Genomic DNA, 13,385 nt, shown 5'->3' with positions numbered 1-13,385 from the left:
AGGAAGTTCTCGGTATTTGAGTCACAACATCTTCCTACAATTTGTCATTGACAAAAATGCAAGACAGCGACGAACCTTTTTAATGTAAGGTTTTTTACGAACGAATAACAAAGGTTAAAAAACTACTACTGAGATGGAGATTTTACTTTATACGTTCTTCTAAGCCTAATTTGCATAAACCTGTAGCTCAGAACTGTAATCGAAGTATAACACTACAAGTGATTTCTGAGCAGAAATCATGCACACAATGCACAATATTACAATGGAAGTTTGGCGCATTACTCTATATGTGTTCTTACGGTTTGTGCAAATAGCAGAGGTCACGTGTGAGCAAGTCAAGCGCACACTCGTCACTTCGACGTGCTTTGTAACACAAGCGATTCTCCATAAATTACAGGGCGCGCGAATGCCAACAGTTCGTCTCCATGAGAAGCGACACCAGTCATTTCAGATGGCTCGTCAGCGTTTAACTCGCAGATCGATTCTTGTGGCATACAGAGAAGCTGATTTCTGGAAAACCTGCCGTGTAACCGCAGCCTTTTGTCGGCTGTCTGTCTAACTGAGTTGGCGCTGTAGTTGACATTTTACTTAGTTTCAAGTTACGACGCTCCGGCAGGGCGATTCAGAAATTAACCTTTATTGAATGCGTGTTAATCAAATTCGATTGCGCGATTAGGAAAGATTGGCGAGTTTCAATAAGAAATGTACGATAGGGTTGAATTACAGGCGTTACAAGAAATAAGGTTGCACGATACCGGTGATTAATAAGTTGAATGTAGTTGTTTTACACTTGTCTGAATTTAGAGAAACATTTCAGCCATGGTAAGCGTCTTCTAATTTGATGGCTACTGTGTGGCCTATAACATTATTTGGGGGAAATGTTATTTTTATCTGCAGTCTTCTACTTTGTGCATCACATTCGAAAACCCAGGAAGGATTATGACGATTATTATCAGACCGTTTTCCTTACGTTTTAGAAAGATGAAAATTGAACACTTTAAAATTGGGCACAGTGCAAATATTTTTAACCTCAAGGTAGCCCGCTGTCAGTTTTATCAATAGTGAAAAATTAGCCCTTTCAGGTACAAAAGCGCAGGGTTTCGCAGAAAATATCTCGAAACTTTGTAAAAAAAGGAACTGAGGCTTTTATATTCGGCCTTTAAAATTGGAGGCAGCGTCAAGTTTTTAAACCACAATGTTTCTTGCATTTGAGATTAGCTAACTTAAAATATATTTCCGTGTTGGATCGGTTAGCGCCAAATAACATGAAACAACATCGAAAACAAACATCAATGGTTATTCTGCCGCCCTTCAATTTCGTCAAGAGGCAAGTTCAGTGCGCTCACGCTTTGACGATCGCGAAGGGCGAAGAAAAAGTTTCGGGTCCCGCTTTGCGCGACCTCTCTCTGTTTGCCAAGGCATTTGAACTGCAAGCGATGGGGCGGCGTCACCTCTGGTGCCTCAATATCACCCGCGCAGATAGATTGGCGATGTTGGCAGCTTGTCGTACAAGCCGCGTGTTTGTGCATGGCTCAGCGGTACGTGAGCTTCTGCATGTAGAGGGAAAGTGTTCGAGAAATAGTCGGCGTGCCCATTGAGGTCCAGGTGCCCCGGCTTTGCTGTGTTTGTCGCGGCGCGGCCTGTTACTTCTTCGTTTTTCGCTGACTGAAGATTTCGTAACGTTTAATCCGCGGGAGCATACGAGGTGCTTTGGAAATTGTTTTCGCATTACGGCGTCGAAAGCTTAGAAAACTGACAGGTTTGTTTCGCGTTAGGGAGCGCATGCAGTTCGCAGATTGTTTGAAAGCGAAGAAGAGGCCGATGGTAAGCTTCGGGATTTTAACGGTTTGGGTCGGTTTACGATTTCCCGCGGGGGAAATTGATGTCGCTTGTGTTATGGCAGGGTTAACGACGGGAAATCATTTCTGTTCACTCTTTCATGAGGGGAGTCGGATAATTAGATTTAGGGGCAACCTACTTGTTAAACTACCCAACCGCTAACGGAAATCTATGGAAATAATTGGACTTACTAAAGTAAAGTGTGTGAGTAAGCTAGAGCAGAAATCGAACACTGCAAATTTGGCGCCTTGGACAGTCGCCAAAACTCGGCTCGCCAGGCGAACAAGGGAAATGCCAACTGGCAAAATATACGCTTGCGTGTTTGCTCTTGGGTGAGCCAGTTTTTCGCCCGTTTGTCTTCGGCAGTAACAAAGCTGTAGCGACGTGCTTCGGCTGTCGAAAGCAGGGCCCTATTGCGGCGCACCGACGGCCGGGGATCTTGACAAACCCAGGCTTATTTCGTCAAGGAAATCTTGTTGTGCAGACAAATAGAGAACCGACAACGGGCAAGTCAATCAAATCTATTTCTTGAAGTGCACTTGCCCTCTCTTCACGGGCAGAAAGTTGGCGCCTGTTTGCAAAATATGTTGCTTAGTATGTTGTTGAGCGTACAGTGGCGCTTGGAATACATAAAGAAAGGGTTTAAGTTATATCGATTGAAGAAATTACTGCTTAAAACAGGGGTCGGCAACCTTTTTCCAGTCGCGGGCCAAAATCAACCTCAGAAAGGTCTGTGCGGGACGCACAAAAGTTAACTAAGAATTGTGTTAAAAAATGTTAGAACTATTGTGAACCAGGCAGACTCGCATCTTTTTTTGCACCTAAAAGCGTTTAATTACATTTAAGGAGGCAATAAACTGTTAGCGCAAAGCGCGAAAAAAAGAGTTTGTTTGGTTTAAATCCTAGTCCTCAGGTCGTCAGCCATACTACTAATGAAAAATGTTATCAAACTTTGAGAAAACGCGTTAACATTAATACTTAATCTAGATCATTGTTGTTAACCCTTTTAGGCCAGGGCTGAACTGGCGAGCAAGGCGCGATTTTATTTTGGTATACCGGCATTTATTTTAAATTCTTGCAATATTTTATTACATTGCTGAAAATAAAAATAAAATAACAAAAATGTTAAAAAATATAATATGTCTAATATTTGTAAATACGTTTTCCGTTTGTCCGCGACACACTTGACAGCCTTCCACGGCGTAATCTATAGTTGAAAAGAGAGCATTAAATCGTAAACAAATCGCACGGCGACGCGAAAATTTTTTGCCTGAACTGAGGTAAAATAGTCAAAAAGTATTTAAAATTGACTCGTGCCTAGTTGGCGGCGGGGAGAGGATGGCGGCGGGCCGGATGAATTACATTGGCTAACCCCTGGCTTAAAGCGCCACTATAATTACTGTAAAAAAATCAGTAGTTCGTGGTATTTACCCACGATGGGGTAGTTTGATTTTTTTAGATGGTAAATTTTGGTAACGATATCGAATGCTATATTTTACCTACAAAACAAAATAAAATACCACATGTTTTATGTTTATGCTTATGTGAAGTAAATTATTTTGTACTTTTTTGTTATTTAATTGCTGGTTATAACGTCACAAATTTTAAATATAGGCTATGTTTAAATCCGTGAAATACTTCTTATGAGTAGCGACACTAAATAAAGTTAAGAACCACTGGCAGAAATGTTTAAAATATAAACTAACGTAGGTTGGTTTCAATTTTTTTTATCTTTAAGTCTCTTAGCATTGTAATATAAGGAAAAAGTGCTTTAATACTATCACTCATCTTATAGTAATAGCCGACTGTTTATTAACTTGTTGGATTTTTGTTTTCAGTCTTAAGTAAACCGTGATATTTTTACGTAAAAGCTAACTAAAGCCTTGCAAAGCGCATTACACTGTTGGACAAGTGAATCACGCGCGAAAACCTGACAAAAAATGGACTCCAAACGCTGCATGCTGCTTCTCCTAGCGGTCATACTGACCGTCGACCTTTTCACAGCTGGCTACGAGAGCTTGGCCTTGGACCGAAGACAGGTGTACTGCCAGCGCTACTGTCGCCGCTGTCAGATGCACCGTTTCAGACGTGACGGTAAGCGCATTCCTGTTTATCGATTTCTCACGCTTGCGACAGGACACGTAAGCCTCATGAATATTAAGTCGCGCAGGGCAATTAGATAGCGCTTCTCGCTGAAACTTCGAGTATATCGACATGGCGACTTTAAAAAGATCGCCAAGACAGCAATGGACTGCATACGTGTCATTTGTCATAACTGCGCTTGAGCGACAGACGCTTCCGTCTTTTAAAAATCGATAGGACAGCACGGAAAGGCTTATAAGCCACCAAAAGTCAATTCATATTAAAAATTACACGCGCTTTTGTATTGAATCCAAAGAGCTAATTCCTCCTTTCCTGGTTGAGGAGTTGCGCTTCATTGCTTTGGCAACGCATCAAGAAACAAAGGGAAATGCGCTCAGTGCGCCAACTGTGTGATCGAAGAAAAACGCATTATAGGCTTTCTAAATATTGACGCAACTAATTGGTAATCAATGCCGTTTTCTTTAAATGGTTTAGAGCAAACGAGGGCATTCTCGTTTTATAGGTTTAAGGCATACAGACGTTCTGTGACCCCACAAAAGTAATACACAAGTCCTCTGCAAACCTTTGGCTTACACAGCACCCCCTGTCTTTGATAGTCTTTGCTTATATTACACGTTTTGTGGATGGACATATTTCAACGTTTTTTTTAAAACGCTGGTAAACTTATTTTAAATGAGTGGTAATTTGCTGTGTAACAAATTAGGTTCCACGTAGATTACAACAATGTTTTACAAGTTAGCTATATTAAAACGGAAATTTCAATAATGTGTAGATAGGACTTGTATATAAAACATAGTAAAGCATCATTCCTAAATTATGTTTTCTAAATATGTTAGTGCTCAAGCTTGTTTACCGATCAAGTTTTTTTTTTAACGTGACGATTGGGACAGACCACATCAAGCGTAATCGATTTTAAATCCGCCAGGCGCGTTTCAGAAGGCTTAATCTTTTGCGTCTGTGCATTGTTTCTGGCATGTCATCATATCTAAAGACCCAAAGCCTCAACGCGCTTAAGCAAGTTTAAACAAATCCGCAAACAACCAGATCAAATAGGTCGTACTTTTTAACGATCTCTCGACAGTGATTTAGGACTGGAATCAATCGTAACCCACCGAAGTTTTACTGTCTGAATGATTAAGGGCGTAACCTTGCGTTGGTAACGGTCCAAGCACATGGAAAATCTTCGGTCGCGTTTTTTACCACAAGAATGCACTTAGTTTGCACGCAAGTTTAACATGTACATGCTGTTTGTAAAGGCACCGAACCGATAATATATCACAACAGAAAATACGCGCAATTAGAGAGAACATACCAATGCCCCGTCGGCCGTCGCCCACGCCTAAATTCTGCTTTGAAAAGCATTGGTTATGATGAAATGTCTTTTCACAAATAGTTTGGATGTATTCCATGAAACATGCACACACATATGTGTGTTAACCACTGAAATCTAGCCCTTCTGAAGCTGCGTTTTGACCAACGATTACAGCTTACGTATCATTAGTTCACCGAAAGCCATTGCACACTCACCGAATCTGTCGATCAAAGATGCAAGCGGAGGGCAGCTAGAAAAACAACTAGCCTGCAGTGAGGTTCTAACTCACGACCTCCGGTCAAGCCGGGACCGTCGATCTACCAATTGAGCCTGTATAGCTTTTGGTTTAAGTTTTGATGTAGTGAGAGTTTTACATATTATTCTATCGCCTATAATCCCTGTATGATGCTCACTATTGTTCACTGCTAATAGGATTAATGATTTCCTAGTGTTTTAAAAAGTGTTTGACACGTCGACTATAACGATACTATTATCCAGTTTTTAAAAACTGATTGTTTTTAATTTAACTATACGAACTTATGAAGATATATGTGAGCCGGCGTAATGCATTCCGTTAGAGGCAGTCCATTATTCTGCCGTTGAAAGATACGCGAGCCCTCTTATTTGTTTCTTTCGTTGTGGTATCGAAATGTTTTCCACCACAACTTGCAGTTTATCAGGTTTAGTCTTGAAATCCGCACTCAAAGATAAATGCGGCGTCATGTCACCCTGGGTGGGTTTTGGACAAGGCCATATTTTGACACACCCGAAACACGCAATGCAGTAACTCACCTTTGCCAGTTTAGCTTTTATGGGGCTGTCGGACTTTGAACGTCGTACAGTGTTGCGTAAAAATTTAATGGTAAATACACTTAGGGTACTTTTTACACTTTGTATGAAGGGTGTTTTTAAAGACCGCAAAGATGCGCGTCAGGTTGGAAATCAAATATTCTAGCCACGTCACCATTAAGGGTTAAAAACACTAGTTCAGGAAAGGGGTTATTACCATGTTAATGTCATGCAGGAGTGGTTTTGGCAAGTGTTAAAAGACTTAAGTAGATGACTTGACTTAGGTGCACTAAAGTTATAGTTTTCAGTCTTTTGGGCAAATCATTTTGGTTAAAAAAGCGTTTTCACCAAGCATTTATTTATACAATTGGGTTATTTATCCTAAGTTTTGCACATAAAACAATTTTCTTGCTATAGGTTGCGTTTTTTACTATTTTCTAGTTGAGTTATTAACGTTTAATTTTTTATGACAAGTACTTGACCAGGAATGTAAATGAGTTATTTCAATTATGACTTGACTGGGACTTGACTTATTTATTTAAAAATCCATCACTGGGACTTAAGTTACTTAAACAATGACTTGTTTGCAACACTGTCTAGAGGTAAAACTGTGAAACAAAACAGAACAGACACTAAGTTATCAGGTTTTTAGATGAATTACGGTCGGCCCTGCTTTGCTAAACAACTCGTCCTAAATTAGTGAACACAAAAATCACCCCAGAAAATATGGGAAAGTATAGTTTTTACCCCCCGCGTCATTCCAGCTTCGTTTTGCGGTCGCGCGAACCAAAACCGCTCGCGTTTGCGTTGGTTAAACGGGCGCCGCAGTTCAAACAAGCCTGTTGGTTCATCGTGCGACCAATACCAACCCTTATTCGTTTTACGGTGCACCGCAATCGCGACATAATATTTATTAAGCGGTCAACGACATGGATAACGCTTTAAGGCTGCTGGTTGTTCACTGCTTGGCCCCCTTTAACAGTAAGTGTTTACCTGGGGTTGTTTTTCGATTCGCGAGAGGCAAATAGCGTTAGGTTGGAGGGTTCAAAACAAAATTGCCTTATCGGTTGCAACCGTTTGTCATTTTTGAGAAGACATGCGAACATAACCAAAACTTCTCTTTAAAATAGATGTTAATACTGTAAATATGTTAAAGTGCCGTACTGTAAATATGTAAAGTTAAGCAAGCAACCAAAACGTTACGTTTCACTTCCTGTTGGTTCTTTCAATCCATAATTTAAGACAATTAGTCTAATAAACCTGTGAAGTATAGTTTAGAAAAATGAGTAAAAAACATTAAGTAGGCCCACTATAAAGAATATTTCTACCGTCAAAATATACCACAGTCAATTTGTAATTCATTCATAAATCAGAAGATATTTATTCTACCACGCTTAGCCCAAAATTTTCGCTTTGTTTTTAAATAATGATCGTCATAGTAAATTATGACACACGTACAGTATCACATAATCGATGGAAATCGACCTGATTAAACTGCAATTTGTTCAGGAAAGTTTACAAAGTTTCCACCAAAGTAATATAAACAATATGGATGCAAGTAAATGTCCAGAATGCATACACGCACCCTCGACAAATTCGGTCGATGGCGATTGAAAGTTGTTCGGCTCTCTTCAGATCAAAGTAGATTGGCAAAAATGTCCGTTCAATATGCAAGAATAATTTTAATTTTAAATCTTGCGCAGATTCCAAGTAGCAAAGTACAACTCGGCCCGTAGGTCGGCGTTAATGCGTTACAGTTGACCTGAGAATTAAGCCGCTCTGCAAATTTTTGACGGATATACGACATTAATTTAAGACATTTAAATCAATATTTCGAGACGATTAATCTGATAAATCTGCACTGAAAATATAATTGAAAAACTGAGTAAAAAAATGTTTGGTTAGGCCTATATTCTGCTTCGGACATTATCCTTTGCCGATTTAGGCTGTTTACTGCACATCTCTTAAACATGCAGAACGCCTCGATACCAAACAAACACGGAAGTAAACAGCAAATGAGGAAGCAAGTGTTTTTTCGCTTTGCTGCGAGTAGTTTTGGCACGCAGCAACCTCTTAAGTGCTGTGCGGTGTACAATAAGCAACCATCCCGGCCACCCTAAGTGAACGGCAAACAAGAAACCGTAAACCGAGCATCGAAAATAGTAAAGTCCAGTTTCAAGTGTCGGTCGCCTGCCAAACTAAACAACAAACCATTTTAGGAATGAGTTAAGGGCACGGATTTGCTTGGATATCTAAAAGTTGAATTTTAATTTTCTTCTCTTGTTTTGAACAGTTTAAAACAAATATTCGTTCTAGACTAAAAGTAAACGGTCGCAAAACAAATTTTAAAACTGGCAACCTACCAACAATGCACTTGCGGCGTTGAGAATGCTCGCCAAGCGAAATACGACAAGTCAGGTCAAATGGCGGCAATATTGAGCAAGAAATGCTATTTTGTTAGCATAGCTAAATAACTATGTTGAAACAAGTAATTTTGATGTAACCGCACTCTCTTTGTCAAATTGGTGAAAAATTATCTTAAGTTTTTTGAGTAACCGCCGGAATGGCATTCCAGTAAAACATTGTTTCACCAAGCTAAAATTTGCGATTATGCTTTATCGCTACCTTCAATAAAAAAAATTTCAATGAAAATTCAGTTACAAGGTTGTACGCGATTGTTTTGGGACGTCATGTTACAATATAACTTTATGACGTTATCTCAAAAACTATATGCGTTCCTGTAAGGATATTTTTGTCTCACTCCTTTTGTACTTTTACCCAAAGGTATAGTTAGCTTACTAAAGAAGACAAATTGCTCCCCGACTAATATAACATATGAGGCAATTTAAAGTTTTGGTTTTCAATTTACAACGCCAAAAATCAATTAGCACAAAGTCACAAAAATCAATTAACACGCCCGTTAGCTATCTTGTACGTAACCAACATCCGAATCTAACATTTAAAACTGTTTTATGTGTCGCGAATTACAAAAAAATACAGTTTAATTTTTGATCAAACGTCAATTTTACAGAACACTAATGAGGTAACGTCAAGTAACATGAAAATTGTAACTAAGTTCCTGTAAAGTTGTGTTATAGATATTAACTTTCAGACACTTTTAATGATAATTATAAAAGCTTTAGCTCTACCGACTGGGAACACATCAATGCTTTTTTAACGAGTTTCGGTTTTAAACTATTGGTTATAAATTATAAGTTTTAAGCCTAAGGGGTGTACCCGAATGGTGGTTAACAAAAGCGCGCAACTGTAAATTTTTTTCTTGAATAAAAGGCCTTTACACGCATCGCCAGTTCATAAAAGCATTTCATCGTTCGATTTATATTGAAGTGATGATTTCGCAAATATTTTTGCCGCTCTGTCGAATTCGCTGTTGTTGCTCTAGGCTTAATTCTATAGAAGCTTTTTAAAACACTCAGCTACAATTTTAGCGCCTGGCGAATTGGACAAATTAAAGGTATATACTTTTTCAAAAGCATGATAAAAAATACATATTTTATGAACGTCAAGTGCGGTTCGATGTGTGAAAATAAACAAAGGCCAACAAACATGGCGCCAGTCTCGCCGCAAACCTTCGCTAAGTCGTAGGTGGCAGGCTTTGGTATTTACCGGCCCATCGGCATAATAAAATTGCTCCTTGGGAGGTCGGGTTTATTTCATCTTCGAAGATCGATGATTAAATTGCAATATACGCACCAACTAATATGTCATGAATGTTCTAAGTAACTGAGCCCAGTGGCAAATTGAATAGAGTCTGGTGCTGCGCGGATTCCCCGTTTATAAAGGCTTTGCCTCAAAACTGCTAATAGCTTCAAAGCGCCATAGAGCCCTCAAAGCTTTCATATGAAAGAATTTTGTGTATTTTTGCTTATTGTCGCAAGCGTTTGGCCCATAGCCTTGACTACGGGTGGCGGTCTTACGGTGGCTCTATCGCATAGGCTTAAATACACAAAATGTCGAGACATATTGATGATACGACAAAGCAAAACAGGCCAAGGCCCTTTGAGGACTCACCTGGCGCTTGTGTTATGACAACATTGGCGTTTTATTGAATCAGGGTGCTGAATAATGATAATCTCTTGCGCTATGCTTTTCAATCTTGACTTTCTACATTTCTTAATCTCGAGGTTGACAAAATCAAGCGTGTTGCAGTTTTGTGGCTTTTTGTAAATCTATATAAAAAGTAAACCTGCTGTTTATCTACATTATAAAGTAGTTTTACAACATATAGTTTTTGTCTATTTTATTTTGCCAGATCTGGCTCATTGGTTAATTTTTCAGCCAACACGATGTTAATTTTTGATAATATTTTAACTTTTCTTTTTTTTTATAAACGAAGTTTGGTGAGTCAATCACTGTTGTTAACAAAAAATCCCTCAAATGAAGGTGTGCAATTATTTTCATTGAAAATGTTTGATTTGTCTCTTCCATAAAAATGAACGCCACCCCATAGGTAAACACAAAGTTTATAGAATCCTAACTAAATTCCTCGTTAACAAGCAAATGTTCGTGCAAAAAAATTGCTCGAGTGTCTTTCGCTTTTTTTATTACTTAAGAAAGTTAGAAGTTAAAACTAACATTATGTGTGCATTAATGCGCATAATCCATACAACCGAAATCGGGCCCGTCAGAAGTCGTGGCCTTTTGATGCGTAGGCTGTTGACACTCGTATAAATATTGGCCCGGAATAGCTTTGCTGGTGTTGAGAGATAAGGGCGTCCGTCCCGCTGTTCAGAACTGTAGAGTTACAAACTTCATCGCTACAACAAGCTCTTAATTTTGACAGGAAGTTCGTGGCCTTAAACGCGAGTTTATTCTTAGTTCTTTGTTAAAATAATAAAAGGGGGAAAAATGATAAAAAAAACCTTTATAGTCTTTTTAACAAATGATTTGCGTTGTGGTATTGCTATGAAATAGGAAACAATTGACAGCAGGTTTCTTTGTGCTTATCACTGCCCAGAAGAGCATAGAACCAAGTAAAGCTAAAACTTTAAGGGGCATCATCAATTGTTTCGTTCAGTTTAAACGTTCAACGTACAAAGCTAGAAAAAGCCCTTATTGAAAACTTAAGCAAACAAACACATTTAGCTTTCTCGAACAGGATTACGTTTTTCTTCTAAAGTGTTGAATAGTTTTAGTGGTAGTTTTTGGTGGTTTTATTTAAGTTTTTTTACCCATATAAATTTGGTAGCACAACCAGTATGTTTAATGTTCCATAACTACAACTCTTTTTTGTTTTGTTTTTATGGCAGTCAACAGAAGCCGCTTCATGATCGCGCGATTCTGCCACCTTTGCAAGCGCAAGTGCCACGCCTGGTCCTTTTTCCTCTCCTAGATTCGACCCTCGACAAGAACCAAGTCCGTTAGCGTTTCTCCTTCTATCGTTTTTCCGCATTTCACTCATTCCGCAAAGTTTTCCGCGTTCGCCGCTCCGCGTTTGACCGGACCGTGACGGCAACGGTTCCAGCACCGCTCCTATTTTTGTTTTTTCCAGTTTTAGCAGCTGCAAGTGATCGTCACCATTTTATTTCCGCTCTTAGTCGCGCTGCATATTGCCGTTTTATCGCTGATTTTTAAAAACGTTAACTTTCCCTCAAAAAGTAGCGTATATATGTTTTAAATACGGCCTGTTGCTAATCGGATGCCCCGACCCGTTGTCAACATTTACTGATACACGTTTGGTTGCATGACTCGTAAGCTTTACAACATCTGTTATTGTTGGTTGTCCTTTTGTAATTATCTACACTACTGCCTATTTTAATTTTATTTAAATGGTTTGTATCGGGTATTTAAACAAATTAAGTTGGATAAGTTGTCGAGGACATTTTGCGGCGGTTCGTTAAGCTGTAAGCCTTAGTTGAAAGGCATAAGGCGGATTTTTTATTTGTTCAGTTACATTTGCAAACTTGCGCAACTTTTCTCTATGTGTTTCTCTCTGAGTTGTACATTTTAAGTGTTGTGTAAAAAATCGTTCTAAACCCCAACTGTGAAAAAACCTTTAGCTTTTGCAGGACTTCAGAAAAATGATTTTAACAGCAAAGGGCCGTGTATGCAGGGCTAAATCTCCAAGCCAACTACAATTTGTGGACTTGCACATTTGGCATCATCGACATGACTCTCTTTACATTGTACAAACCAGGGGTCGGGAACCTGTTTAGCAAAGGGAGCCATAAAAGCCAAATATACTTAGTTGTTTTACCTTGAGAGCCATATAATATTTTTATTACATCTATAGTTATAGTTGGAAAATTATAGTAATTTGAGCTGGGCCATTTATTTTGTTTTCATTTAAAAGACAGGACATACTAAGCGCGAAAAAAGAATTAGTTGTGTTTGCAAAACTTCAATTACAGAATTCCGTCGGAAAGGCCTTTTGGGTGTAAAGAGATTTTTTTAACGGGATAATACTCCTGAAAATACTTACAGTAATAAAATTCGCGAAAATCGCCAAATAATGATGCTACTATCTGTAATAAAAAAGGCACAAAAAAGTTGGAAAGCGGCCATCACTTTGAGCAGTTTTATTCAGATCATGCTGATAAATGAGAGCTTAGATTTATTTGTAAGCAAGATAATTTTATCAAAAGAGTCATATGGCGTAACATAAACAGCGATATATGGCTCGCGACCCACAGCTTCCCCACCCCTGGAACCAACGGAAAAGCGTTAGTGGTTTTAACGTTAAAATTGTCTGCTCTTGAACATATGAGAATTCCAAGCGAAATTATAATCCTGCTTACCAGTGTATGCACATTGCACTTGCGCTGCACGATCAGGCCGTTTGCGCACTACAGTTTACTTCTTCTTCGCTTTCATCATTTCAAATTGTTTAAAAGTCTTACGTTTTCCGAGTTCATCAATAAACCTATACATTAGATTAAACCAGAGGTTCTTAAACTGGGGCCATGGACTCCTTGGGGAATGATTTTAAAAATGATTTTTTTTTAAAAAGGGCGATTGATAAAAAAACATAGTTTTGAGTGCATTTAGACTCCATTTAAATTGAATATTTGCACGGAAGCACGACCGGAAAACGCAGGTTCATTTAGTATGCATGTAAAATGGCGTCATCTCAGTCTACTTCTATTATGGCGTCATCTGCGAAGACTTCACGTCCACCATAGTCCACGCAAACCAAATTTTATTTTATTAGTCCGCGTAACTATAAGTTCCCCCCTGGATTAGACAATGAAAATAATCACGAGCAAAAACAGGCAAAATCTTTATGTGAGTTAACTGTACACCGTTCATATATTTTTAGAATTTTTTTATTATTTCCGGAGTGTTAATAATTCAGCCTTAAAATACTCTTGCTCATTATAAC

General features: G+C 38.8%; 1 long non-coding RNA gene across 1 annotated transcript; it reads left to right on the top strand.

The window, feature by feature from the left end:
- The first annotated feature begins 3,691 nt into the window (after positions 1–3,691).
- LOC146138397 (uncharacterized) lies at positions 3,692–12,318 on the top strand. Its single transcript, XR_014501434.1, has 2 exons — positions 3,692–3,933; positions 11,314–12,318. It is a non-coding gene; the product is annotated as an uncharacterized LOC146138397 (long non-coding RNA).
- The last annotated feature ends 1,067 nt before the right edge of the window (positions 12,319–13,385 follow it).

The sequence above is a fragment of the Ascidiella aspersa genome, chromosome 7 (genome assembly GCF_963924565.1).
Source record: "Ascidiella aspersa chromosome 7, kaAscAspe10.2, whole genome shotgun sequence".
Classification (NCBI taxonomy): domain Eukaryota; kingdom Metazoa; phylum Chordata; class Ascidiacea; order Phlebobranchia; family Ascidiidae; genus Ascidiella; species Ascidiella aspersa.
The sequence above is the reverse complement of the archived record's forward strand: the minus strand, read 5'-3'. Positions and strand labels throughout refer to the sequence as shown.